General features: G+C 36.8%; 1 long non-coding RNA gene across 1 annotated transcript in view; it reads right to left on the bottom strand.

The window, feature by feature from the left end:
* LOC103580583 (uncharacterized) overlaps positions 1-1,316 on the bottom strand; it is a 31,154-nt gene extending 29,838 nt beyond the window's left edge. The window contains exon 1 of the long non-coding RNA XR_549599.3: positions 741-1,316. This is a non-coding gene — a long non-coding RNA (uncharacterized LOC103580583). The remainder of the gene's footprint in view (positions 1-740) is intronic.
* Positions 1,317-15,931: the final 14,615 nt, after the last annotated feature.

Raw genomic sequence — 15,931 nt, 5'->3', positions numbered from 1 at the left:
TAAATATTATCTAAAGGAAATTTCAATTTTGCTATGTACTTATTCAAATAATTATTTATAATAAACGTAATCTATTTAAGAATTACACAGTTGAAAATTTTGTGATTTTGTGTATAAAACTTCAATGGTTAGATATTTTGTGTCAATTATGTATTTGATTCGATCAAGTGTAAATGTAACTGAAGTTGGATGTGTTATCTTATCTCACAAGTTTTAAACCTGTATTATTGTTTAACACAAGTATAATGTGTTAAATTAACACAAAAAATTGAGCAGACCGTTTGGAACCTGTGATTTGTGTTAAATTTAACACAATTTTTTCAACTGTGTACACAATTTTACGCTCATCATTTCAATCACCAATAATTTAATTAATTACTAAAAACATTGTTTAACTGTAGTGATGGAATAAGTAAAAATATTCACTAAGTTAAATATTTTTAACAAAAATATTTTAACACCGGGATTTTTTTTAACGCTGGTAAAGAATATTTACACCGGCAGCGGTGTTATTTTAATACCACTTTCAGTGTTGAAATTTATCACCGAAAATTTTAACACTTACACCGCCTGGACTTATCCCATTTTTTTTTACAGTGTGTAATTATATTCAATATAAGTACACAAAGTTAACCAAAAAGTAGTGAAATCATTGTCAATTTTTTTCAAAAGTGTTCATCTAGTTTTAAGTTAAATACAATGATTTATTTATAAATATTATAGTGTTAAAATAAATTTACCTATACAAACATCGTTGATAAGAGCTAACTATTAACTTTTACTAATTCCTATGAAAAATCATAAGATCAAACGTCGTAGTGTACTGCGTCTTAGCCTGACGCAAATCGATCGGCGTCAAAGACGAGTTTGCTCCACCTTCTGGTCTGACAATTAAAATGCTTTTGCAAAAAATGGTCGCTCCTGTTGATTCTAAAAATCCCTTCAAAAAATATAAAAGTCGATAAAAAATTAAACGTTAAATTTTTTTCTAAAATAAATATATATTTTTTTAATTCACTTATATGAAGTCGGTAATTGAAATATCGTTTGAGTAACAACAAATCAACACTTTTCACTACACAAACATAACTTTTTTTTATCGGAATTAATTAACATTTCTCTTTTTCGTAGACTTAAATTTGGTAGTGTTGAATAGAATAGTTAGTAAATTAATGATATTCCGATTTGTAATTTTATCAAATTAGTTATTTTTCATACTAAATATATCGCGAATTAAATTTAAAAATACAACACATTTTTTAATTTCACTTTGTACATTCCTGGATAATTTTGCAACCATCTGTGAGTATATGATATCTGCGCACCTCTGCTTCTGCGTCTAGGGGATGAAATTGAACTGGGCGTCGCCATTACTCTGAATTAAAAAATTGAGCGTCAAACAGTGATGGCGCTGATGTTTAGGTGGGGATGAATACGCTGTGACAAATCAAATGATAATAAAGCACTCTTCGAAAATTTTAATTGAAGATTAAATAACTTAACACGACTAAATTAAAATATTTAACAACGAGAGAACGGCAACACACCCAATCTTCTTGACAGCATGTCATAGACTGCTCGAAATATTGCTAGGTAGATCTCTCTGGTATTCGTATAACATCTATTAACATAAATTATCATTGTCGACCGTTACTGCTACTAAGACTACGTTACCTAAAATAAATGCATAGTAGAAAAACTAGCGTAGATGAGAATTGTTAGATTTTTTTCAAAAAATTTTAGATACGTCCTGTAGTGTAGTACCGATACTCTCTGACATAGGGAGCTTTCACTTTTCGGGTCATAAATTTGGTCGACTTGAGACATTTTATGGTCGAGCGAGGGTTCTTTTATAGAATCATATACCTGGAGCGACGGTTTTTTTTTCTACAACAGAAATCTGGAATAGTCGTATACTGTAAAATTGTAAAATTATTGTTATTATAAATGTTATACTCGTGACACGATAATAATTTAAATATTTATGGATTTAATAACTAACGTTAAATATATACATTGGGCTGATTAAAAAAAATCGACTATTTTTTTTTTTGAAATCCCGTATTGAAATATCTTCAGAGTACTGAAAAAAAACTTACCTGTGAAAACCAGAGTTCCTAATTTTAATATTTAGAGATCAAGCATCGCAGATTTCTATTTTTCATTTAAATAACACGGAAAAAAAAAATTTTTTTGTTTAGAATTTTCTAGCTTACAAACCAATCAACGGATTTTTATGAGCGGTAAAAGTTTTTGTAGGAAATTGAACGCTCTACAAAAAATGTCTCTTATCATTTTTTGATAAATCCATGTGTTCGAAAATTATCTGAGCTTGAAATCCAATTTATAGTAAACTTTAAAATCTTTTTACTTTGCCGGCGAAACGATTAGGCTCATCATAAAATGTCATGGAAACTTTTTTATAGATAATTTTATTCCTTACAAATTATCTTGAATAAGGTTTTTTAAAATTCCACTTTATTTTCTAGATATTTCCATTTTAGTATTATATAAATAACTAAAAAACGATCTGGAATTTCAAAAAACGTTACAGAACGTAACTTGTAAAGAATAAAATTATCTACAAGAAAGAACTCATGATATTTTGTGATTAGTATGATAGTTTCGCCGAAAAAGTCAAAAGATCTCAAAATTTTCTATGAATTTGACTTTAAACAAAAATAACTTGTGAGCAGATAGATTTATCAAAAACCGATAGAGAATTTTTTTTTTTAGGGCATTCAATTTTCTATGAAATTACGTTTGTTCATTTTTCTAAAGACACATTGTTAGCTAGTTATAAAAACTAGAAGATGCAAAAAATTTTTTTTCTCTGTTATTCTTATGGAAATTAGAAAAGTGCGATACGAAACTTCTTAATGTTAATATTACTCTCTAAATCTAAAACAGTGACTTTTCACTGTTTCACAGTTATAAGTATACCAAGTGGTATACTTATGACTGTGAAACGGTGTATATACACTACCTTTCAGTTGTTTTCACTGTTTCAGATTTAGAGAGTAATTTTCATATAAAACGAAACTTTTGAACCCGTGTCCGAGAAAAAAAGATAATTTTTTTTAAAAGTCACCGTAATATACATTATTAAAAAATACTTTTTTATTTAGAAAATATATTACAAGTGACACTATATTTTTAATGAACAGTATTCAGCAACGTAGAAACAATTTTGATTTATTCAGCCCCATAAAACCGTGTATAGTAGAATAACAAAAAGAAATTCATTATCTTTGAGTAAAATTTATTCATGTTTCCAGAACATATATTGAAAATATATTTTTAAAATGCCCATTTTCCATGTTACTATACAAAAATTAAAAAATTGAAAAAATTATTCTTGGCATTGATTTAATTGAGTTAGAGATAACAAAACTTACTATATTTATATGACGGGAGAAAAATCGCATAAAAACATTGCAACTTTGTCCTGTCTTAAAATTTTCAAAAGTCATGCCGAAACTATTAACTGGTCAATACCATTGATAAAACGTAAATGTATCCCTGATTCAGAAATCTAATTTGAAATAATTCAAACACGATCCAAAACAATTCAAAGTTGGCAAAATTGACTATATATAGGTATGCACTGTAGCATGGATTGAATCATTCCAAATTAAATTTCTGAATCAGGGATATTTACTGTTTTTACAATGTATATCAATGTTCTATATATATAATGTATGAATGTTGATCGTAGAACTCAGATTAAAATTTTCGTATAAAACGTCCAAGGTGAATCTATTCTCCATGGAGATGTCCTTGAAACAGATGCACTGGTCAAAGAGTCTATGACACTATTGACTGTCTATACATTAAATTTATTCCGGTATGAGTATCTGAAGTCGGTAACAAAGCTACGGTAACTAAACAAGGAAAGTCTAGATCGACAAATGATACTTCTGTTTGTACCTCTAAAACTATAATTTCAAAGTAATCATTTCTATCCAGCGCAAAAATTGATATTCGCTTAGCGTCACTTTGACTGTAAGGTTCGAATTCCTAAAATTTGTTGTTAGATTGACGCAAAAAAGTGAGGCAGTTTGCTATCAATCTGTTGTCAGCAATGGATGTTAATTTGTCGTTAATCTGTTGTCACCATTGGTCATCGGCTTAGCAGCAAAAATTGTAAAGTCAAAAATTTCCGTCAGTAGTCATTTTAGTAGATGTCAATTTCTGCTGATTTTCGTTACCATTAAATGTAATTTATCACTAGAGGATGACATGAGAATATATACATGCCTGTATGGGTAAAATTGACGGCGGACAGGTAGCAAATTTTGCTTTCGAATTTTTGCTAGCCATCTGACGGCAACAGGTTGACACGAAACTGATGCTAATTTTGACATCAGTTTGCTACCAAATGACTATTAGGGTACAAGAAAAACTGACGGTAAGTTAGTGACAATCTACTGTCACAACTTGTCCCCAAGTTAAATATATATGAAGTTGAATAAGTCTGCATTCCATAAGTTGACGTGAGTTTGACACAAATTGTTGTCATCTTTCTGAAAAAATTGATACCAACTTGTAGCTAATAGTTAGTCAAATGATACCCTTAACTTTATGGCACATTCCGAAACTGTTTCACTGTTATTTAGTCGCAGAGAAACTGTGGTTATTCGAGAAGATAAAAATATCCAAGACCAAAATCCTTCAACAAAAATATCCACCTCCGGCCGCCTAGGAACGCTAGCAAGATCGTGATATATGTTAACAATTATTGTTGGATATTTTTTACAATTGGATATATTTGTTCTTCAAGTTTTCAACTGGATATATTCGCTGATTATTAGTTTACCTCACGTTCAACTGAGAAATCCATTTGATGTCGAGTTGCGATGGTAAATTGATGTCAAGTTAATATCAACTTGGCTACCAGATAAAGTAAGACATATACCCTGATAGTACGAGTTGCTCGTCGAAAAGTTGGTATTCATTAGTTTGTGATCAACTTGGCAATAAGTTGTCGACAACTCTAGCTCTTCTAACTTTTGGCTACAAGTTACCACCAACTTTCTGAGAAAAGATGCCAGGGAAGAGCCGGAATTCGAGAGTAGGTTTCTGAGAAAATTAAAGGCAACTTTCCGTCAACTATGGATTGCCAACTTTTGTCACCAACTTTTTCAGAAAGTGTCTATCAACTTTAAAACTACCAGCTTTCGTGGCCAACTTGGCGTCTAGTTGCAGCTGTTAGTTGGACGCCAGTTACCGCCAACTTGGCTATCAGGGTAATACAACCACTTGAATAATTTATTTCATCTCGGTAAAATAGGAAGCATTCCACAGATGTACCATCTAATTCGTTAAGGAACAAGTTTCATACCACACTATCTAGATGGCGTCAAAATATAAATCGTTTTGAATATCATCTACACCAGTGATCATGGCCGAGCGGTCTAAAGCGTAAGACCTAGGCCTCTCGGACTTTATCACTGGCTAGGCGTGGGTTCAAATGCCAGTGGAAGCTGAAAGAATGTTTCACTCAAAGAGTGTGAGGTCTTTCGGCCCCGAGGTTCGTCCCGTCGCTGATCTATGACTTCGATCTGGTTTTAAAAATTGAATTTGACTTTGGTCGAGGCGTAAATTTAATTCGCACACGGAGAAAAAAAAACAGTTATCATTACTGCGTAGAACACTAATCTAGTCAATGAGAGTGTATGGGCGAAAGATTAAGTATAGTAAAAGCGTATGTTATTATACTTCTATTCATTCAATTGACTGGAGTACTGTACGGCGCAATAATGGTTACTATTTTTTTTTCTCCGAGTGTATGAATTCGACTCGTTTGGCTAGATTGAGTACGCTTTAGGCCTTAATATATACATATATTAGCATTTCTTTCTCCCACGATATCTTATGAACGAATTAACTGATTAAGATAATTAAGGCGGCAATCGACGCGTTTTATTGAGTTTCAGAGTTGACTAGATTTTTGGATTGATCTGATGAGTCGCTTCAACGATAATCGAAGAAAACCGTTTCACACCATTTCTTTCTTGATAGATTTCTCTCGAACGAATAAACCGATTGAGATGGTTGAGGCGGCAATCGACGCGTTTTATTAAATTCTTGTGCTGATTAGATTTTGGAATTAATCAATCGAGCTATTTCTGAAAAATTTGAAAAAAACTGAAAAAAAAAAAAATTTTTTTTTTTGTTTTTTTTTTTTTTCCATATCTTAGAGTCTATCTGATCGATCGATTTGAAATTTTCAGAAAAGTTGACGGCCAAAAAACTCTTTTGATTGCCACCTCAAACATGTTAATCGGTCAGTTCATTGAAGAGATATTAAAAGTTTACACCCACACACACACACAGACCCCCCCCCCCGCCACACACCACAGACACACACACACATACACATACATCCAGACGCTCGGACATCCTTCTGAAAATAGTCAGAATAGCTTCCTAAGACCTCAAAACGTCGACATCTGATGGAAACTCGATTTTCGAAAATCGGGGTGAAACTAATAACTCCGAAATTTTGAAAATTAATCATTTTCTTAGCGGGAAGTTAAAAATCAGTCTGTCAGTTGACCCTGTGAGTCAGCCCCAAAACTTCTCGCTGCTTTCAAGCTCCTTGAGCTCTAAATCATTGTTGAGAATACACTTTCGAACTCTTCGAGCTCGAAAATACTTTTGTATGCCTTTGTTTTCGAAAAATAACGTTTTTTACAATTTTTTTCTCCAACGATATCTCTCGAACGAATTCACTGAGACGGATGAGGTGGCAATCGACGCGTTTTATTGAGTTCTGGAGCTGATCAAATTTTAAAATTGATTTATTACTTACAGAAGCTTACAAAGTTTCAAAGCTGATTAGATTGTGGAATCAATCCATCGAACGCATTAAGATTTATTCAAAAAAAAATATTTTTGAAATATCTCCGAACGTACCCTACGGATTAAGCTCAAATTTTCAGTGCTTATAATATTTAACAAGCCGCGTCGAATGACACCTCGACGATCAAAATCGGTTCATCTGTTCAAAAGTTACAGAATATTTACATATTTACGTACATACATACATACATACACACGGACATCATCTTGAATTTAGTCAGGATAGCTCTCTGGAACCTCAAAACGTCGACATCTGTTGGAATTTCGATTTTCGCGAATCGGGGTGAAAACAGTAACTTCCCGAAATTCTTAAAAATCATCGATTTTCTTAGTGGGAAGTTAAAAATATTATCTATTTAAACTAATAGTATATGATTTCAGAAGTTAGGGTGGATAAGCTCGTTCGCTTTCTTTTTTTTTTTTTTTTTTTATTTTTCTTTAGTAAAATCAAAAGAAAAACTGCTGTAGACGTATAGTCGTCATGCGCGTAAATTTATTTTTCTTTAAATGTAATTCATTCTTGATACCCGGAAAAAATGAACTATGCAAATCGATAAACAACAAGTAATATAATACGAGGCTAGAGATATTAGTAATATTGACATTACTGGACGATGTTTATGGAAATTGTGGGGATTTGCAAATAGTATTCGAATTGAATAGTGACATTCAATTTGAAATTCGAATCGAATATTCGAACTATTTGAATAATTATCCTTTGCTTTTAAATTTTCAATGGAAAAGTTATCTTGTTCAAGTTACTTGACTTAATTGGAATCATTTTATTATAACTCATTGCTAAAATGATGACAATTTGACTGAAACCATTGTTATGAACAAAGTGACATCTGGCCGTACCCGAAATGAAAAGTATAATTCTAATTTTCTTAAATTTCTAATGTATGACTGTCTAAAATAAGTATTTACCCCGCGAAATTTTTACCGTGTATTAGTTGCATTATACAAATATGGTTTAAACTTTGTACCCGGGTCACAAATAAAAATTGACTCAGACTTAGTTTACTAAGTCGAAATTCGGAATCGTTTTTCACATGACGAATTCGATTTTTTAACTTCCTGCTAAAAAAAATCGACAATTTTCAAAAACTTCGGGAAGTTATTGGTTTCTCCCCGATTTTCAAAAATTGGGTTTTCATCATATGTCGACGTTTGAAGGTGCTAGGATGCTATTCTGCAATGTTCAATGCGATGTGTGTGTGTGTGTGTGTGTGTGTTCGGGCGAATGTGTGCGTGTGCACGATTGCGTGTGTGTGTGTGGTTGGTGTCTGAATATATGTGTGCGTGTGTGTGTGTGTATCAGCTAATCAGTAATGTAATACGCAAGTTTTTACTTTGATTATATTTAGTGGAGTTATATGTTATTAATTATATTTTTAAAACTTCTCTCCGGAGTGAATTTCACTCCGGAGGAATTAAATTAATAAAAAATTATCTACTCCGCAAAAGCTCCCCTTCGGGGTGAATTCCATTCCGATGGTAATGAATAATTAAAAATTCATTCACTCTGCATTCACTCCGGATTTAATCCGCATTCACTCTGCGAATTTTTCACAGTGTACTACTATTAATATGGAACAGTTCTAATGGATTTGTCGTATACCATAACGTACCATAATATTCGAAAAACTACGGTAAACAAGATTTATAGGAGACTTTGGAACTCAGAAAAATTCCAATCCGAATAATCAGAGAGAACAGTTATCCTGTGACGACCACGGTAAAAATATAATAAATATGTGATGCATACTTGTAAAAAGAATAATTTAATTTAAATATGTAGTTGAGGAGAATCAATCAAAGTTAAATCATAAGACTATGAGTGTGAGAAAGAGAGAGAGAGAGAGAGAGAGAGAGAGAGAGAGAGAGAGAGAGATGTGCATGACTGACCGCTGTGTTCGTAAGTAGACACTAAACTCAGAATTCTAATAAACCAATATATCCATAATAGAGCTTCAGAAGAGACAGGCAGAGAAACGGGATAAAAAGATAGTGATAGCTGATAGATAAGGAACAACGAAAGAACGCTTCAAAATAAAGGATAATGAAATCATCGGGAAAAACGATTCAATCTGGAGATCACGGTAGACGAACAGTCGGTCTCGATAACAGAAAAGATAGAAGAATTGAAATCAACGTTAGAAAGATAAATACTTGCAAATTCAGAAAAATAATATGAGGTGCATAACAAGCAACATGAAAACTAGCAAGTCAATACTTACTATAGGTTAGTGACAAGGCGACGAAATGAGATGGATGTCCGCGATCAAGTAAAGATGTAAGGTATAAATTTTGATGATAGTGAAAGGCTTACATTTCATAGAACGTGTCGATGAAATGAGTCAAAGCTTCATCATTGGTGATAGTCAAATTTTAAGGGCGCTGCAAATGTGGAACAGAGTCAAGGTAGCAAGAAAAAACCAGCTATATCTAATTTGATTACAACCCATCGGCGTAGTAACTGATTAGCTGCCACTAATGAAGAAACACCGGTGCCAAAGAAACGTAAGGCCATCTTCGTGAGCCAGATGATTATTTCTTCGGGTAACAAGGCCTAAGATTTTGAAACGCCGATGGCTCCTCGGGAAACTAAAAAGCTCAGGATGTGAAGCAGCGAGATTCTTTCAAAACGCCAGTTAGTAAAAGGCATTGTTACTCCCACAACATTGTCTGTACCATCTATTGATAATGAATACGTAACGTACTCCATAGTCTGTCCTCAACAGCAAAAGAGTTCTGAAATTTACGTACCGACGATCATCGCCAACACTCCGGATGAATCAGCTTCAGGGTCATTTTCAAATCTGCGTGATCTCTGAAAGAACCCTTGTGTATCAACACCAGTACTTGCATCTCTACTGTCACTTGTTAAAACCAGAAGTTGAATGGAGAAGTGTGATCTTTGGCCAAAGAGATCCATCATCAGTTTTTTTTGCCAAGTAAAGAATGTGTGATGAGCACGTAAAAATCTAACTGAAACACGAGTAACGGAGCGAACGCGACAGAGAGAGAGAGAGAGAGAGAGATTAGATTAAATTGGTTGTTCATTGTTCATTTGGTTAAACAAAGTTTACATTAAAGCAAAGCAGTAGCTTTGCAGTATTAGTGATTAGAAGACCATTTTTTACATTATAGTGTGTTGTAAGAATTGTACTACAATATTGCGGATAAATGAATTAATACGTATGAATAATAAAATGTGTTGTAATTTCTAATAGTAATAGATTAGTAAGATTTGCCTGTGTGATGAAGAAAACACTGGCTAATCAGTAACTCAAGTCACCCAATCATCGTCGTCTGAATTAAGGAGCCAAGTAAACAAATTTGACTTGAAAGTGGCGAAATCACATACAAGTTTAACGTCGTCAGGCAGGCTGTTCCAGAGAAAAGGTGCTGTTACCGCAAAGGCCGCTTTGTATGAACTCGTCTGGTGATTTGGAACCGTTAAAGTAATTGCAGCACTTTGATTACACAGTGCACGAGCAGCTGTGTATACAGATATAAGTTCAGCAAGATACGAAGGAGTATGTTCGTAAATCGCCGCCCAGGTGATGTTCAGCATACTCCGAGCTCTAGCTTTGCGGACAGTAAGCCAGTTTAGGTTTTTTCTGGCCTGAGTTATATGGACATCCCAGGGCAGGCCCAGCACGAAGCAAATACTTTTATTGGCAAGACGTTGAAGCTTACCGTCAAGTACAGAGCCCAAGCCATATATTACTGCTGATCAGTAGTTGATGTGTGGCTGTATAACTGCATTTACTAATGTTTTGCGCATATTCATATCAGTAATGTGACGCAGGTTGTATAGCTTATACAGGGATGTATTCACTTTATTGGTTACAAGTTTGACATGATCCTCGAAGGTCAACTTGGAGTCGATGATGACACCAAGATTACGGACGCTAGAGACAATAGGAATATCAATACCATCACTGCCCAAGCTAATATGTGAGGTATCAATATCGTTGATAAAGGACCTTGTGCCCATCAAGATAGCCTTTGTCTTTCCTAGGTTAAGTTGTAGCCGATTTTTGACAACCCAGTTTTTAATGCTAGCTATGTCAGAATTCAACTTCTGCACACAGTGTTCGAGCTCATGTGGGTAACAGGCAAGTTATATTTGCAGGTCATCTGCATACAGCAAGCGCCTACAGAACCAAATGCACATTCCAACGTCATTTACAAATAGTGAAAAGAGTAAAGGCCCTAGTACAGAGCCTTGAGGGATTCCTATGTCAGTGTACATCCAGTCAGTTAGATTCCCATCAGGATCTTTGACTGCATGAAAACGCCCGGTTAGGTAGGAGGAAACCCATGTAGCTGCTTGCTCAGAAAAACCAATCATGATAAGCTTCTGAATGAGTAGTAGCGGATCGACTGTGTCGAACGCTTTTGAGAAGTCAAATAGCAGTAAAAAGGTGACCATGCGTTTGTCCATGTTGAAGCGGACATCGTTGACAAGTCTTAATAGAGCAGTTTGAGTGCTGTGTCCCTTCCTGAAACCACACTGAAATGGGTCGAGCAAATCATAGTACATGGCACCTGCAGACAGACCATTCAGCTTATTTCCATAGTAGCAAATCCTGGCATCACGAAGCTTCGCTCTGTGCCGATCCCGTTCATACCGATAAAGCAGCAAATCTCGATGAGATCTGTTTCGTTGGAAACGCTTGTATATTTTTCGAACCTTGCGTTCAGATACATGTAGCTCTGGCGTTATCCAAGGTGTCATTCTTGAAAAATCAATGATGACTTGACGACAAGGAGAAAAATTGTCAACGTGTGAAAGGAATCTACTGGTAAATGAGTCCGCTGACTGATCAACGGTATGTTCAGATGATAGTATCTGTATGAAGTCCTGGTATGAAAGTGCTGATGTAGCTGTCGGCGACGATAAGTTGTTTAGATGTCGAGTAACAATTCTCTTGCTTGTTGTGATTTGTCCAGCTAGCTGCATTTCAATATATGTCAAGTAATGCCCTGCTCCAAGAGGCCTGTCCGATTTGCCCCAGTTTGTTATATGATCTTCACTATCAACGATGCACAGGTCGAGCCACGTTTCAGATTGCTTCGTAACATGAGTAATCCCATGATCAACCAACTTGAGTGAGCTGTTACTGATGAATGATTTGATGTATTGAGCGTCACAACTCTGTTGAAGCTGATCAGCATTGAAGTCTACTAGAATGATTTTGTGAATTAACCTAGTAAATTTATTGTCCAGGGTGGTTGAACAAAATCAAAATATATAAAGTAGACATTAATAATAAGCGAACTATTTACATGAAAGATGGACGCGTAGTATTTATGGACGTCTAGTATTGATATTACTATATACTTATATGTTAAGTATATAGTAATAATGAAAATAGTTTAGAAGAAACAATAAGATTAGGTCGAAAATGCGGCGGTCATCAGTCAAGCCATCCTGGAGTGCTGGAACGCAGAAGCTAAGAGTTAAGCTCAGCTTTGAAGACCGCTGAACTGCGAGTAAGCCTTAAGTTATCCGGCAAGCTGTTCTACAGGTAAGGGCCTGCAACGGCAAAGGCCGCTTTGTAGGCTGTGGTGCGGTGGTTCGATACTGCAAGTAATGCTGCAGAGCTAGTACTTCGAAGTGGCCTGATAGACGTATGTAGTGAGATTAGCTCAGCTAAATAGGCTAGTGACTGCACGATCCCTAACCTGGCTGACTGTCAACCACCCTAGATCAACTCTAGCCTGTGAGATTGGCGAGCCGCATGGTAAGCCAAGCACATATCTCACTCCTTTGTTGATCAGCCTTTGTAATTTGATGTTTAAGGCAGCACCCAGACCCAGAAAAACAGCTGAGCAATAGTTGACATGAGAAAATATGAAGGCATTGACCAGAGTTTTACGCATGCTTAGATCAGTGAAACGGCATAGACTGTATAAGCTGTAGCGAGCAGAGTTAACCTTCGCAGTAGTGTGGTTCACATGTTCCTCAAAAGTTAATTTCATGTCGATGTAGACAACCCAGTACCAGTTCAGAGGTGTCGATTGCGTTGACAAAAGGCTTGGACCCTAAGATGATGGCCTTGGTCTTGCTTAGATTTAACTGCAATTTATTCGAGTCAGCCCACTGCTTAATGCGAGCTATGTCATTAATTCCTCTGATACACTCCTCAATTTCATGCGGGCAGCAGGCCGTGTAGATTTGCAAGTCATCAGCATAAAGTAGTCTTTTGCAGTGCTGAATACTCATACCAATATCATTGATATAGAGTGAAAAGAGCATAGGGCCTAGAATGGACCCTTGAGGAACGCCAATATTGGTGTGAAGCCAGTCCGTAAGATTACCATCAGGATCTTTGACAGCCTGTGACCTTTCAGTCAGGTACGACGTCATCCAGTCAGCAGCAGGCCCAGAGAACCCGACCTCGACGAGTTTATGCACCAGCAGCACATGATCAACCGTATCGAAGGCTTTAGAGAAGTCGAAAAGTATAAGGACGGTGATCATTTGTCTATCCGTGCTGAATCTCACATCATTTAGCAGCTTAAGTAAGGCAGTCTGCATGCTATGTCTAGCGCGAAATCCACACTGCAATGGATTAAGCAGGTTATGTTCGTCTAAATAAGCCGCTATTTGAATACCCACAATTCTTTCAAGTAATTTCCCCAATCACGCAGAGATGCATTGTAAAAATGCTTTACATGGTCCTGGATCAAAGGCAAGAGTGATGTCAGCATATTCCTTGAGAGCCTGTCCGCCCCAACAACGTCAGTTCCTAGTGCTGAGAAAGCCTTGACTACATCAGCCGTAGATATTTCACTGAAGCAAAAATCGGTTTGCATACCCAATTTGACGGCTCGGGGCAAGTGTAGATGTTGCGCAGTAGCTTCCGAGACAGCCACAAACGCTTTATTGAGCTGTGCCACGTCCACAGCCAGTGCCCGAGTACCACTATCCTCCAGTAGGCCAAGTTTTCGCAGCTCACGCCACATGGCACCACACGTAAGGCCCTTAAGTCTTGAGAGATAATAGTTATTCCTAGCAAGGTTAAGATTGTTGCGATGCAAATCCCTTTCAGATTGATATTTCAGTGTCAGAGAGTCTGCTATTATGCTGGTAGCGTTTGTACAGCACACGGATACGATAATCAGAGTCTCTTAACTCACTTGTAAGCCAGGGAGCAAATACGGGCGAATTCACAGTAATAGCACAAACAGGAGCGTATGCGTCCACATGTGAGATAAGCTGGTTAGTGAGTTGTGCTGCGAAGTGGTCGGCAGTAAGTCCAGGCGACCGACTCCATGACCAGTCCATGTTCTTTAATGAGAACATGGCGCTAGTTGAAGTCAAATTATCAAATTTACGTGACAAGATCATTTTAGCTGATTGCGCAATAGCGTCAAGCTGCATTACCACTGATATAAGGTGATACCCAGCACCCAGGGGGCACTCAGATTTGCCCCAGGAAACAATAATGTCTGATTTATTTACCATGCAAAGATCCAGCCAGGTTTGAGAACGCTTAGTGGTATGGGAATAACCATGCTGCACAAGCCTAAGTGAGTTTATGCTCATGAAGGACTTAATATAATCAGCATCATAACCAGGAAGCAATTGGTCAGCATTAAAATCCCCAAGAATGACTTTGTGGCTGAAACCATCCATAGCTGAAGGAAGGGTTGATGCTAGATCATTGGGTAGAGTGAAGGGAGCATGGGTTGGCCGATACACGACGGCAACAAACACTGGGTGAGCCCCTTTCATGTGCAGCTTGGCTAGCAAGTACTCAGAAGTACCTGGTTGACTGTTCCAGACTATTGGTGGCTTGAGAATGATTGCTAAGTGTAAAGATTGGTGATAGTATAAAGCTACACCACCCCCACGCGAGTTCCGGTCGTTTCTAACGACACAGTAATCCTGAATGTTGATGTTAGCCACGGAATCACTGAGCCAGGTTTCAGTCAGCGCTATAATATGGTACAAAGGCTCCCCATCAAGGTATTGTCAAAGAGTACTAATGTTTGCTTTAAGTGAATTTTTATTGAGACAGCAAGCACACAACAGAAATTTTTTGACAGCATTAACAGGAATTGAGACTTGACTTGATACCTTCTTGGTTAGCAGTTTTTTGACTCGAGTATCTTAAGTTTCTCGATGTTTTCTTGAGTGGAGATGACATGAATTAAGGCGCCATCATCGATCTTTGCAAAAACTGAATCATGTTTGGCCCAAACATATTTAAAACCAGCGGGCTTCAACACCCTCTTAGCTGAGCTGAGAAGTTTGAACGTACGACTAGACATAAGCTCGTTAATGTAAATGTTAGAGTCATCTATGTATAAGCCTTGTAACCCAAGGGGTTCATTGACAGAACAGCGCATTACATAGGTCCACCTACGTACTCCTATCTTCTTCTTGGCTGCAATAATCTTGTGTGCAGTAGCAACATTGGAGCACGTCAATGTCAGCGGGAGTCGTCGACAATTGAAGGATTCACTGGAAGTAGACTCAGCGGCCACAGGCACGCTTTTCCCAAGTCGACGAATGTTAACAAATTCATTTACAAGTATCTGCAACTCCAGAGAATTGATAACAGCTTGAACCAGTTTGCAATGATCAGTAACAGATTCAATATCCGGAAATCCTGACACGAGCAGTTCTGCATTGTTGGAATTTTTAGCGAGGGCTCTTTGAATGTTGAAGGTGTCGGCCACATGGCGGCTTTCTAACTTGTCAAGACGAGCTATAACATCCGTAATAGATTCCTTAATCTCGACATTTTCAGACTGGAGTTGAGAGGTCTTCTGCTTCAGCTCATCAATATCGCTGGTGTATTTTTTAAGTTGTGCCTTGATACAAGGAACATCCTTGAAAACGGTGCTATGCTCACCAAGAACGTCCTTGATGGATTGAATACCCGCCAGAACCGAGGTTAGGGTTTGTTGACGAGCAGCAACTTTCTTAGGTGGGTTACCTTCCTTATCATCTGTCTGCTGGCGAGTACGATTTAAAGAGCTGTTCGATCTAGTATACGAATCAGAGTCAGTAGGTGAAGGCACATGTATGTCGTCC

This window comes from Microplitis demolitor, chromosome 3 (genome assembly GCF_026212275.2).
Source record: "Microplitis demolitor isolate Queensland-Clemson2020A chromosome 3, iyMicDemo2.1a, whole genome shotgun sequence".
NCBI lineage: Eukaryota > Metazoa > Arthropoda > Insecta > Hymenoptera > Braconidae > Microplitis > Microplitis demolitor.
The sequence above is the reverse complement of the archived record's forward strand: the minus strand, read 5'-3'. Positions and strand labels throughout refer to the sequence as shown.